Below are 14,808 nucleotides of genomic sequence, written 5' to 3' on the forward strand. Positions count from 1 at the left end.
GAAATGAAAATTAAAACCACAATAAAATACTATTACAGACCTACTAGAAAGGCTAAAATTAAAAACAATGATGGCACCAAATATTGGTGAGACTGAAACAATTGAAACTTTAATAGTTACTTAGTAGGAAACTACAATGGTACAATTACTCTGGAAAAGAACCTTGTAATTTCTTGTAAAACTAAATGTACACTGGGAGTCCCCTGGCAGATCCAGTGGTTAGGACTCCTTACTTCCACTTCTGGGAGCCTGGGTTCAATCCCTGTCAGGGAACTAAGATCCCACAAGCTGCACAGCACAGCCAAATTAATTAACTAATTAAATATTTTTTTTAAAAGATACTCTTTAGGGAGATGTTGAGAATAAAGAAAACAAACAAAAAAACTAAATATACACTGACCTTTTGACCAGTCATTCTAATACTATGTATTAGCTCCAGAGAAATAAAAGGATATGTCACAAAAGATATGTATACAAAAATGTTCACAGCAATAATTCCTATAGGCCCAAGCTGGAAGCACTGATGTATTGACCAACAAGAGAATGGATAAAAAAAATCCTGTGGTATAATCCCACAATGGAATACTATTTAGCAATTAAAAGGAAAAACTTACATACCCAACATGAGTAAATCTCAAATGCATTATGCTGGTTGAGAGAAGCCTTATACAAAAGAGTACATATTGTATAGTTTCATTTATATGAAATTCTAAACAGATAAAACTAATTGCTGGTGGAAAAATTAGAACAGTAATTGTCTCGCGGGGGGTGGGTGTCTCTTGGAAGATGCATAGGGGAACTTTTCAGGGTGATGACATATAAAGATGTATTTTCAACTGAGAAATAACCAAACTGTCATTTTAAGCTAACAAGTTTGGGGTGGTTTGACAGGTAAGATTAGATTACCAAACAAAATCATGTTCAAATTAATATTAGCGATACAGTTACATTAATATGAATAAATATAAGTGGTGTTGCTTGGGAAAATAATGCATTTTGTAAGCTCAATAATTTGTTACTTATAATGTAATTAAAATCCTTTGATACATGAACAAAAACAAGCAAACTGCAGGTAAGCACATACTCAATTCATTTTCCTACATAGCGGGGAGTTAGAAGATACTGTTTTAGTTTTGTCTTTATTAATTAGAGATATATTGATTAAAGAATGCTTTTGTCAAAGGAGCATGATAACTTTCACTTCACTGAAGTAAACAAATAAAGCAAAATATAATACATATAGTAACTCAGAAAATGAAAAACATAGTAAAAATTCAGAAAGATAAGATGATAGATATAAAAACAAACCCCTTGTTTTTTTTTTAAAAAAAAAAAGATTCTCAGAATGGAGTAAAAAGTTAAATTCAGATGTATGCAGTTTACAAGAAATATGCCTAAAACAAAATTACCTAGAAGTAATAAAAGAATAAGTAAAGAAGTGTCAATGTAAATATATATCCTTTATGGAAGACTTATCTAAAACCCCAGTTTATGTCCCATGCTAGATTTTCTTATGACATCCTGTATTTTTTCCACATAGAATTTAGCACAACTGATTAGATTCTGTCTTGTATGACGTTTTTTGTTGTTGTTTACTTCACATTCTAAGCTCTGTAAGGAAAGGCCTCAGGTCTGCTTTGCTCGTTGCTTTATCTCCAATGACCAGAAAAGTACTTGGAACGTAGGAAATATTCATTGAATAGATGTATTCTTAAAAATACAATAAACAAAAAAAAAATAGGAGCACACATGACATTAATTCAAACTAAGTTGCTTTCAAAGTGAAAAGCGATAGAATAAAAAGAGTAATTTCAAATCTGCAAAAGAAACAGTTCTCAGTTGTGTATCTATTTTTGCAAGAAATATGAAATCAAAATTATAGAACATAAGAAATATTAACAATTCAAGCAGAAGATTGATGATACACACTATAAAAATATTCAGTTCCCTTCCTGACAAAATACTATGAAATTACAAAAAAAGTTAATATTGAATAGATTGATATCAATTATGGAAAGTAAAAAGAACTGGCCAGACGTTTTCACTTCCTAATAGGATAAAGAATATCTTAAAATATTGCTACCCCCTTTACAGCAATAAGAACAAAAGATAAAATTCACACTTCATTTTAAAGCTGTCAAAGAGTGAGTGGTGGACATAGAGAAATACAAATGAACTACGTTCCAGTCAAGAGATGTCCTTTATAAATGGATGGAAAGGAGTGGCAGCTTCCATAGCTGGGACCAAAGCTTCCAGCAGGAGGATGAGCCTATGCTCAGTAGAGAGACTGTTGAAAGGAAGAGAGCTAGCCAAGTTTTTAATAACAGTGTGGGCTGGCATAACATACAAGTATCTGGAAGAGCCACGGATGTAAATTGTCAGCTTGAAATTTCTCCTCCATGGGAAGTTTCCTGTGAAAGTGATGGTGAGTGCAGAACTGGAAAATAGAAGTCTTACACTCCTATTAGGTTTCAGGCCACTTGAACCCAGAAGTGAACTGAAATGAACTTACGCTGCAACTCAAACTCCTTCAACTCAGATCCTAAATGTGGCCACCCACTCAGTGTTGGAAAAGGCAATGGCACCCCACTCCAGTACTCTTGCCTGGAAAATCCCATGGACAGAGGAGCCTGGTAGGCTGCAGTCCATGGGGTCGCGAAGAGTCGGACACGACTGAGCAACTTCCCTTTCACTTTTCACTTTCATGCATTGGAGAAGGAAATGGCAACCCACTCCAGTGTTCTTGCCTGGAGAATCCCAGGGACGGGGAGCCTGGTGGGCTGCCGTCTATGAAGTCACACAAGAGTCGGACACGACTGAAGTGACTTAGCAGCAGCACTCAGTGTAGCCTGAGCAGGTGGGGTTGGGTTGAAGGGCAAAAGGAGATCTCCACAGTCTCTTTGGAAATCAGAAATAAACTGAAACTAACACAAACTTCACCCACTTTCAGCTGAGCACTACAGATGGCTGAATTTGGATGATCAGCTCCTCATGCTAGCTGTCAGATCTCTAAGCTATCTTTATGTCAGATCTCTCTGACATAAGGAGATCACATATCCTCTCTTATCCTGTCTGGAAAAACAGAACACAATAAAAAATATTTAGCTCAAACAGTCTACCAAAAACTTCATCTACTTTTGTTCTTCTATACAAGATGTTTGGTATGCAATAAATATTTACAAAGACAGGCAAAGAAACAGAAAAATATGATTCCTAACTGAGAAAAGAAGCAATCAATTGAGGCAGACTCATGGATGCCCTGATGTTAGAAAAAAAGATGAGAAATACAAAATAACTTGTGAAGAACTGTATGTTAAAAGTTTAAAGGAAAAGTTAGACATAATAATGGTTGGGATATTTCAAGCAGAGATATTAAAGTGTATAAAAAAACCAAGTCAAAATGTCTAGAATTGAAACATACAATATTAATACAACATAGTGCCATAAAATATCAGAAATGGATGGACTTTATAGAAGACTAGAAAGAAAAAAGAATCAGCAAACTCTGAGAAAACTGAATGAAAAACTCCCAAACTGAAGCACAGAGGAAAAAAAAAAAAGAAAAAATTACGTGCCAGAGATCTGTAGGCCAATATTACATGATTCACCATGCATGTAACTGGGCCCAGAAGGAGAGAGAATAAAGAAAAATAAATATTTGAAGAGATATCAGCCAAATATTTTCTAAAATTTATGAAAGCTATTAACCCTTTGAGCCAAGAAACTCAGTGAACCCCAAGCAAAAGAAATACAAAGAAAAACACACCTAGATACATCACAATCAAATGACTGTAAAGCAAAAATTAAAAAGAAAATGTTAACAGAAATGAGAAATAAAGACACATCACATTTACAAAAATAAGGGCAGAGTTTTCATTAGTAACAGGAGAATCTGTAAGAGAGTGACATCTTAAAAAGGCTGAAAGAAAAAAAAAAAAAGAAAAAATTGTCAACCCAAATGAAAAGGTAGTAAACTCTAGCCATGGGTTACCACTGATTTGATTTCTTCTAAAGACTTTTTATATCCCTATAATGATAAATTATTTAAACTTAACTTAAAAAAATTTTAAAGATAAGAAATAATTATATCCTATATGGGTCATACTTAGTATAGAAGAATCAATTTGACTAATCTTTATCTTTATTATCAAATATCTAAGTGGTAAGCACTATGTTTTTATTAGTCTTTGCACAATATTTCTATTTGAAGATCAACCAACATAGCAGAGATTTCATGTGACAATAACCTTTTAAATAAAGCCTAATAGAGATTAAAGGAAAGGAACAATCACATCTCCTGGGGACACAACAGGAAACATTAAAAGAAAAGGTGAAATTTGAGGTCTGTTAAAAGGTTTTTTTAAGCAGATGCAGAAAGGACCCAGAGTGGGAATCTCAAGATATTTTTGAGAAACACATAATAATAGAGATTTTTTTTTTCCTAGATGGAGAAAATGAAAACTAATGTTAAAAAATATTGTTATCAATAGTTGAGGCTCTTGAAAGCCCTAATTTGTATGCAATGGGAAGTCACTAATTTTTTTTTTTTTTACAGCAGATACAACCGGTATTATGATTTAGGAAGACAAATTGAAATATTGTGAGGATTATGCACAGGGAAAATAAGAAACTAGAGCCAGGATTGTCAGCTTGAGTAAGCAGCATCAATACAGGAAAGAGGAAATAAAGACCTGCACTACAGAGATAGCAACGAAAAAGGAGATGGTGCAGGTACCAAATGACAGCCTGGCAAATGGCTAGATGTGGAAAGCCAGGGAGAAGTTAATGATAAACCACTGTGAATGAAACCATCATGTCACTGTTCTGTCTTTTTCGATGGATGGATTATATTTATGTATTTATTTATTTACTTTTGGCTGTGCTGGGTCTTCACTGCTGCTCAGGCTTTTCTCTAGTAGCAAGCAGGCGCTACTCTCTAGTTGCCCTGTGTGGGTTTCTCATTGCGGTGGCTTGTTGCAGGTGCCCTGGCTCTGAGGTGCACCTGCTTCAGGAGTTGTGGCTCCTGGGCTCTAGAGCACAGCTCAATAGCTGTGGTGCACGGGCTTAGTAGCATGTGGTATCTTCCCTGATCAGGGACCGAACCTGTGTCTCTTGCATGGGCAGGTGGATTCTTTACCACTGAGCCACCAGGAGAGCCCTACTTATTTATGTTCAATGTGTATTTATGTGACCGCACTCCACAGCATGCAGAGCTTGGTTCCCTGACCAGGGATCAAACCCTCACCCCCTGAATTGAAAGCAAGGAATCTTAAATACTGGATTGCCAGGGCAGTGCCTCAATAAAAAAGAATATATGTATATTCTTTTTTTAATGGGGATTGTAACTGTTAAATATGTTAAGTCTGAAATTTTGGAGGTACAAACAAGAGCTAAGAGTTAGCAGGATATAAAAGTCTGAAGCTTCAGGGAGAGAGAAAGAGTGAACTAGGAATACATATTGGGAGTCATCCCAGTTAAAGCCAAGTGAGTAGCTGAAATTGCTTGGGGAAAAAGTGTATAGAGAGAAAATAGGAGCAAATAGGTCACATGTCAACCTCGAAGAGTATTCAGAAGAGGGTTGAAGAGATTTAATAATGAAAGAATCACTTAAGTAGAGTCATAGAAGCAAGGGAGGGTATAGAAGAAAACATAGAAAGCAGAAAAATTGTTAGAGTTATGATTGATCTGCCTCCAAACAAGAAGATTTTGAAAAATATTGTGACCCTAATTATCTATAGCAGATATTATTGAGACAAAAGAAACAAAACATATATACTTCCTCATTGCTAGCTCAAGGAATGGCCCACAGATCCAGCTTCACAGAATTTGTGGACTTTATCGGCAAAGTTATAAACTGGCAATCACACTTTTCATAGATGTTTCACTAGACTGTGTCCTAAATTTGCAAAAACAGGTGCTTACAGAAGCTGTTAGCAAGTCACAAAATGCTTCAGATACTATTAGGCATAAGATTAGGTATGAAATTATGTTCATTATTATGTTTAAGTATTAATACTTGATATATAGTAGATATAAATATTTGCTTAATGTTATCATTTATTTCTTTGTTTATGAATGAACATAATTTCATACCTAATCTTATACCTAATGGTACCTCAAGTATTAATATTATTCTAGGCATTGGAATTGGAGACGGCAATGGCACCCCACTCCAGTACTCTTGCCTGGAAAATCCCATGGGCAGAGGAGCCTGGTAGGCTGTAGTCCATGGGGTCGCTAAGAGTTGGACATGACTGAGCGACTTCACTTTCACTTTTCATTTTCATGCATTGGAGAAGGAAATGGCAACCCACTCCAGTGTTCTTGCCTGGAGAATCCCAGGGACGGGGGAGCCTGGGGGGCTGCTGTCTCTGGGGTCGCACAGAGTCGGACATGACTGAAGCGACTTAGCAGCAGCAGCAGCAGGCATTGGAACAGAAACTGTTTCTCCTTTTACTAAAGAAAAATTTAAAACTATAAAATTCTAATAACTTGCACAATGAGCCTTGTAATACTAAAATCATTGTGCTGTTTCGTGTTTCTAAGGTTCATCTATCTTTGCTCTGGATCCTATGACCATGAAATAAACTAGTCATTTACAGGTTAATTACCATAGTAGATTGGTTATTATTTTTTTTTCTGTGACTGGGGGGAAAGAGTCAGCAGCATGAACAGCTAAGAGAAGTTAAGAACTGAGAATGGGAACTGAACACAGGTGTTCACTGATAGCCTTCCAGATGATACCTCCAAAGAGAGGTGAGGATGGAAACCATTAGAAGGGGTCAAAGAATAAACAGGTATTCAGAGCAGGGAGGAGACAGCACCCTTTAACCTCACTTCAATTCACCTACTGTCTTCAATCTAATTTTTCAACAAATATTTATAAAGGAAGTACTAATATCCTATGGTTGCCTTTTGTGAAAGAAAGTATTGGAGAAATTATCACACAAATATCAATAGATGACTCTATACCAATGCTTCTCGCTTTGTACCAGGCATCAGAATCGCATGGAGAACTTTTTGTAGCTTCATATGCTTAGTCTCTACTCTCAGAGATTTCTGATTCAGTCAGTTTAGAAAAGGGTCCAAGCACCAATATTTTTAAAAAGCACCCCTGTTTATTATAATGTGTGGGCTATGCTATCATATCCCAAAAGTTCACTCAGTGTGTCATTGTGAGACCTTTCTTTGGGCAACAGAAAGCAGCAAATGAAAATCTGAAGCTCACACTACCTGTTTAGCTCGTCTTTACTGTGCTATCAAAGAAGTTCAAGAAATTTAGCATGATTATTTTCTTAGGGATTTTTAAAAGTCACAATTTGGGTTCTCAGGTGGCACTGTTGGTAAAGAATTCATCTGCCAGAAGGAAAGAAATCATAAAGATCAGAGGAGAAATAAATGAAAAAGAAATGAAGGAAATACTAGCAAAGATTAATGAAACTAAAAGGTGGTTCTTTGGGAAGATAAACAAAATTGATAAACCACTAGCCAGACTCATCATGAAAAAAAGGAAGAAAAATCAAATCAACAAAATTAGAAATGAAAAAGGAGAGGTTACAACAGACAGAAATACAAAGGATCATAAGAGAATATTATGAGCAACTATATGCTAATAAAATGGACAACCTAGAGGAAATGAACAGATTCTTAGAAAAGTTCAACCTTGCAAGACTGAAACAGGAAGAAATAGAAATTATGAACAAGCCAATTATAAACATTGAAATTGAACTGTAATAATAATAAAAAAATCTCCCAAAAAACAAAAGCCCAGGGCCAGAGGGCTTCACGGAGGAATTCTATCAAACATTTAGAGAAGAGCTAATGCCTATTTTTCTGAAACTCTTCCAAAAAATTGCAGAGGAAGGAACATTTCCAAACTCATCCTATGAGGCCACAGTCATCCTCATACCAAAAGCAGGCAAAGACAACACACAAAAAGAAAATTATAGGCCGATATCACCGATGAACATAGATGCAAAAATCCTCAACAAAATTCTAGCTAACAGAATTCAGCAACACATTAAAAACCTCATACACCATGATCAAGTCTGGTTTATTCCAGGGATGCAAGGATTCTTCAATATATGTAAATCAATCAATGTGATACACCATATTAACAAATTGAAAGGTAAAAACCACATGTTTATCTGAATAGATACAGAAAAAGCCTTCAACAAAATTCAGCACCCACTTATGGTAAAAACACTTCAAAAAATGTGCATAAAGGAACCTACCTCAACATGCTGCTGCTACTGCTGCTAAGTCGCTTCAGTCGTGTCCGACTCTGTGTGACCCCATAGATGGCATCCCACCAGGCTCCCCCATCCCTGGGATTCTCCAGGCAAGAGCATTGGAGTGGGTTGCCATTTCCTTCTCCAATGCATGAAAGTGAAATTGAAAGTGAAGTCGTTCAGTCCTGTTCGACTCTTAGCGACCCCATGGACTGTGACCCACCAGGCTCCTCTATCCATGGGATTTTCCAAGCAACAGTGCTGCAGTGGGGCGCCATTGCCTTCTCCATACCTTAACATAGCGAAGGCCATATATGATAAGCCCACAGCAAACATTATTCTCAATGGTGAAAAACTAAAAGCATTCCCTCTAAGATCAGGAACAAGACAAGGGTGTCCACTCTCACCACTATTATTCAACATAGTCCTAGCTACAGCAGTTAGAGAAGAAAAAGTAATAAAAGGAATCTAGATCAGAAAAGAAGAAGTAACTCTCACTGTTCACAGATGACATGATATATACATAGAAAACCCAAAAGAAGCTATCAGAAAATTACTAGAGCTAATCACTGAATTCAGTAAAGTCATGGGATACAAGGCCAATACACAGAAATCATTTGCATTCTTATACACTAACAATGAAAAATCAGAAAGAGAAATTAAGGAATCAACCCCATTCATCACTGCAACAAAAAGGATAAAATACCTAGGCATAAATCTACCTAAGGAGACAAAAGAACTGTATACAGAAAATTATAAGATACTGAGGAAAGAAATCAAAGATGACATAAACAGACGGAGAGATATTCCATGTTCCTGGGTAGGAAATGACCATACTACCAAATGCAATCTACAGATTCAATGCAATCCTTATCAAATTACCAATGGCATTTTCCACAAAACTAGAACAAAAAATCACAGTTCATATGGAAACACAAAAGACCCGAAGCCAAAGAAGTCTTGAGAAAGAAGAATGGAGATGGAAGAATCAACCTTTCTGACTTCAGACTATACTACAAAGCTACAGTCATCAAGACTGTATGGTACTGGCACAAAAACAGAAATATAGACCTACTGAACAAGATAGACAGCCCGGAGATAAACCCATGCACCTATGGGTACCTTATTTTTGACAAAGGAGGCAAGAATATACAACGGGGCAGACAGCCTCTTCAATAAGTGGTGCTGGGAAAACTGGACAGCTACATGCAAAAGAATGAAATTAGAACACTTTCTAATGCCATACACAAAGATAAACTTAAAATGGATTAAAGACCCAAATCTAAGACCAGAAACTGTAAAACTCTTAGAGGAAAACATAGGCAGAACACTCAATGACATAAATCAAAGCAAGATCTTCTATGACCCACTGCCTTGAATAATGGAAATAAAAACAAAAATAAACAAGTGGGACCTAATTAAACTTAAAAGCTTTTGCATAGCAGAGGAAACCACATAAAAGATGAAAAGACAAGCAGAATGGGAGAAAATAATAGCAAAGGAAACAACTGACAAAGAATTAATTTCCAAAATATACAAGCAGCTAATACAACTCAATACCAAAAAAAAAAACCCCCCAAAAGAAATAACCCAATCAAAAAGTACAAAAAAGACCTAAACAAACATTTCTCCAAAAAAGACATACAGACAGCTAACAAACACATGAAAAGATGCTCAACATCACTCATTATTCGAGAAATACAAATCAAAACTACAGTGCAATACCACCTCACACCAGTCAGAATGGCCATTACAGGCTAGCAAAATAATGCTCAAAATTCTACAAGTGAGGCTTCAACAGTATGTGAACCATGAACTTCCAGGTGTTCAAGCTGGATTTAGGAAAGGCAGAGGAACCAGAGATCAAATTGCCAACATCAGTTGGATCATCAAAAAAGCAAGAGAGTTCCAGAAAAACATCTACTTCTGCTTCATTGACTATGCTGAAGCCTTTGATGGTGTGTGTCACAACAAACTGTGGAAAATTCTGAAAGAGATGGGAATACCAGACTACCTTACCTGTCTCCTTTGAAACCTGTATGCAGGTCAAGAAGCAACAGTTAGAACCAGGCATGGAACAATGGACTCGTTCAAAATTGGGAAAGGAGTACATCAAGGCAGTATACTGTCACCCTGCTTATTTAACTTTTGTGCATCGTACATCATGAGAAATGCCAGGCTGAATGAAGCACAAGCTGGAGTCAAGATTGCTGGGAGAAACATCAGCAACCTCAGATATGCATATAAGATCACCCTTATGGCAGAAAGCAAAGAGGAACTAAAGAGCCTCTTGATGAAGGTGAAAGAGAAGAGTGAAAAAGCTGGCTTAAAACTAAACATTCAAAAACTAAGATCATGGCATCTGGTTCCATCACTTCATGGGAAATAGATGGGGAAATGGTGAGAGACTTGATTTTGGGGGGCTCAAAAACCACTGCAGATGGTGACTCCAGCCATGAATTAAAAGACACTTGCTTCTTGGAGTAAAAGCTATGACAAACCTAGACAGCATATTAAAAAGCAGAGACATTACTTTGCTGACAAAGGTCCATATAGCCAAAGCTATGATTTTTCTAGTAGTCATGTATGGATGTGAGAGTTGGACCATAAAGAAGGCTGAGCACTGAAGAACTGATGCTTTGAACTGTGGTGTTGGAGAAGACTCTTGAGAGTCCCTTGGACTGCAAGGAGATCCAACCAGTCCATTCTGAAGGAGATCAGCCCTGGGATTTCTTTGGAAGGAATGATGCTAAAGCTGAAATTCCAGTACTTTGGCCACCTCATGCAAAGAGTTGACTCATTGGAAAAGACCCTGATGCTGGGAAAGATTGAAAGCAGGAGGAGAATGGGATGACAGAGGATGAGATGGTTGGATGTCATCACCGATTCGATGGATGTGAGTTTGACAAGCTCTGGGAGATGGTGAAGGACAGGCAAGCCTGGTGTGCTGCAGTTCATGGGGTTGCAAAAAGTCAGACATGACTGAGCCACTGAACAACAAATTGTGTAGTAGTGGCCACAACAGGGAATTAATTAGTACATAAACATTTGAAGAGAGTAATTTGTGTTTCCTTTTTTCTTTTCTCCAAAAGAAGTGTTTACATAATCCAACATATTGTCAGTAAAAAAGAATTTCCAAGGGGGAATAATTCCATTTCTGCTGATGCATTGCATTTGGCTTTGTAATTGCAAATTTGTATCCATTGTACCTAGAAATAAACATGGGTCTTTCCAGGGTTGCTACTTACCATTTGGGCAGTCATTGGATTGTGGTCTGACAGTAACTTGGTCTAGAAAAAACTATTTTGGTAGACAAAATAGGATGTTTAAATGAGACTCTTTCTGCCTGAGTTTATAGTTGAGACCAATAGGTACTACATTCTAAAGGGAGTACCAGGCCATCTAGGCCTTTTATGTAGGCCTTGGAAAGAAGGTGCCCCAAACTGGTTCTCCTGCCTCCAAGTTGAGGTGCTTGTTTCCCGCTCTGCATTGTGTAAAAAGGATAACAGTTTATGAGAGCCCCATATTGAGGAGATGGGATTCCCTGATGGCTCAGTGGTAAAGAATCCATCTGCCAGTGAGGGAGACGCAGGTTCCATCCCTGGGTCAGGGAGATCCCCTGGAGGAGGGCATGGCAACCCACTCCAGTATTCTTGCCTGAAGAATCCCATGGCCAGAGGAGCCTGGTGACCTACAGTCCAAACGGTCGCAGAGTCAGACACCACTGAGCAACTGAGTATGCATATTGAGGATATCTTAGGGTTTCTTGAGAGTTCCTTCTAGACAATCGTTTGGGGGACCTACTGTGTCTTTCACCTTAGTGTAGTGTGGGAACAGAGACTGGTACCTGATTCATACCTAAAACCTCCAGAAGTTAGTGAGCATAAAGAGAGGTGTTTTGAGGAGGACTTGCACTTCAATCTAATGGTTGAAAACACGTGATTTTTCCCATAGATCAAATGGATCTATGAAAGATATCCAGGTTTAAAAGGACTTTGACCTGAAAGCAACCCAAGTGTTTATCAACAGATGAGTGAACACATGTAATAGACACATATAATGGAATATTAATCAGCCTTGAAAAGGAAGAAAATTTGGACACATGCTTCAACATAGATGACTCTTGAAAATATTATGCTAAGTGAAATAAGCCAGTTGCATATGGACAATTAAGATTTTGCTATATGAGGCACCCTGAGTAGAGAAATACATAGATGAAAAGGAGAATGGTGGTTGCCATTGGCTGCATGCAAGGAAAAATGAGGAGGTAATGTTTAATGGGCACAGAATTTCACTTTGGGAAGATGAAAAAGTTCTGGTGATGGATGATGGTGATGGCTGCATCACAATGTGAATGAACTTAATGCCACTGAACTGTATAATTAAAAATAGTAAATTTTATGCTGTGTCTATTTTACCACAGTTAAAAATAAGAAACAAAAATGGGCCTTGACCAAGAGGAATTCCTGGAAGAGTGAGATAATCCCCATGAAGAAGGGTGTGGATGGGTCCCTGGAAGCCAGGGGCTGAGGGGGGATTATAACCAGTCACCAGGAGAGGCACACCCATATCAGGGGCTGCCATCAGGAGGCTGCTGGTCCTAAAGACTTGCTAGTCCTCTGAAGAATTCATAAAAGCAACTCATGATAAAGAGAGAATGTTGGTGTTTGATACAGAGGGCCCTGAAACCACATTAGGGCAGCATCTGTCAAGTAAGGCTTTGCCCTCTCATCCGACCTCCCTGCACCTGTCTTGGAGGAGGAAGTGAACTGAGGAAGAGTAACCAGGCTCCCTATGACCCTCTCCATGTCCGACTCAATGGACTCAATGGACATGAGTTTGAGCAAATGGAAAGATGGTGAGGGACAGGGAACCTGTCATGCTACAGTCAATGGGGTCGCAAAGAGTCAGACATGACTTAGTGACTGAAGAACAATGACCCTCTCCTGGCCACAGGCTTCTTATCCCAAACAAGGGGAAAGCTCAGGGGCTGTATAACTCCTGAGTATGTCAGAAGAGCCGTAGAATCTACCAGAGTTCACCCTGGAGTGGGGAAGACTGATTTAGCAGAGTAAATTTAAAGGAAGAGGGGTGAGAAAGAATCAAATGGCATTCTGCTGGCATCTTAGGAGTCTAACATTTTCAATCACCCAGTTAGAGAGAAATCTCCTCTTGGAGCTTAGGAGATTTCTCATGAAGAAATTCATGGCCGCACACCTTCATTTATTCAATATACTTGTATTGAGTACCATTATATTTATATAAAACATCAAATGGAATAAAAGGTAGCTAAGACATATGGGCTTCCCTGGTAGCTCAGTGGTTAAAGCGTCTGCCCGCAATGCGGGAGACCCAGGTTCGATCCCTGGGTTGGGAAGATCCCCTGGAGAAGGAAATGGCAACCCACTCCAGTATTCTTGCCTGGAAAATCCCATGGACGGAAGAGCCTTGTGGGCTACAGTCCACGGGGTCGCAAAGAGTCGGACACGACTGAGCGACTTCACTTCACTTCAAGACATGATCATATGCTTTGATGGACACAGAGGAAAACACAGACTCGCCATTAACTGCAATATAGGGCAAACAGAGGAACATATAATCATGAGATCAGAAGCTTTACACAGAGATTACATGTAAATCAAGCTTTGAATGATGGGACAATTTTGAGGGGAGATGGCATAACTGGAACAGAATAAAGTGGAGAGGATGTTAGAACAAAAATCAGAGGGCAGAGAAGCAGGTGGTTGATTTGTAGACCATGATGTAGCTGAGTTTTGTAATTAGCACAGAATACTAAGAAGAGAAATGAAGGCCAGAGGCAGGAAGACTGTTCGGTATGTGATTTCCAGGACCTCAAAGGCCAGAAGTTTGTACTTTGATAGGTAATGGGGGAATAATTTAAGGTTTGTGAGTGGGTGAATGATGCAATCTAAAATATGGTTTAGGAAGAACAAATAGAAGGCTATTACATTTGCTCAGTCAGGAGGCAATGAAGCCTTTTAGGAAGACTGCTGTAGCAATTGGAAAGGAGGAAATGGATGAAAGAGGCTTTTGCCAGGGAGAATCAATGGGGCTTGGCTCCTGATTGCATATGCCCTTTTCACACTTCCTGTTTGACCTTCATTCCTTTCCTCTTTTGATCATAAAGGTGTATGCTGCTGCTGGTGCTTAGTCGCTGCAGGCGTGTCTGACTCTGTGTGACCTTATGGACTGCAGCACCCCCAGGCTCCTCTGTCTGTGGGATTCTCTAGGCAGGAGTGCTAGAGTGGGTTGCCTTGCCTTCTTTCAGGGGATCTTCCCTATCCAGGGCTCAAACCCCGGGTCTCCTGCATTGCAGGCAGATTCTTTATCGCTGAGCCACCAGGGAAGCCCTATGTGTATAAGGTGTCCCTAATATCCTGATTTTATATTTCTTGGAAAATTTCTCATCAGTGTTAGGTAGCTCTTCATTTGCAGTCTCTATGAAAGACACTCCAAAGGACAATTGATGTTCAAAATGAAAAAGTAATATCCTATATCTACAGTTGTGTTGTATTTTCTCTGTATTACTTATAGACTTAGAGGTAAAGTTTTCCCA

The 14,808-nt window shown here is 38.5% G+C and overlaps 1 protein-coding gene and 1 non-coding gene across 2 annotated transcripts in view; one reads left to right on the top strand and one right to left on the bottom strand.

The window, feature by feature from the left end:
* Nucleotides 1–14,808, bottom strand: part of PDE11A (phosphodiesterase 11A) — a 418,022-nt gene that overhangs the window by 167,011 nt on the left and 236,203 nt on the right. The gene's annotated exons all lie outside the window — the stretch shown is intronic.
* Nucleotides 13,537–13,608, top strand: TRNAC-GCA. The gene has a single exon. It is a non-coding gene; the product is annotated as a tRNA-Cys (tRNA).

Source organism: Oryx dammah, unplaced genomic scaffold, assembly GCF_014754425.2.
Source record: "Oryx dammah isolate SB20612 unplaced genomic scaffold, SCBI_Odam_1.1 HiC_scaffold_27, whole genome shotgun sequence".
NCBI classification, from domain to species: Eukaryota; Metazoa; Chordata; class Mammalia; order Artiodactyla; family Bovidae; genus Oryx; species Oryx dammah.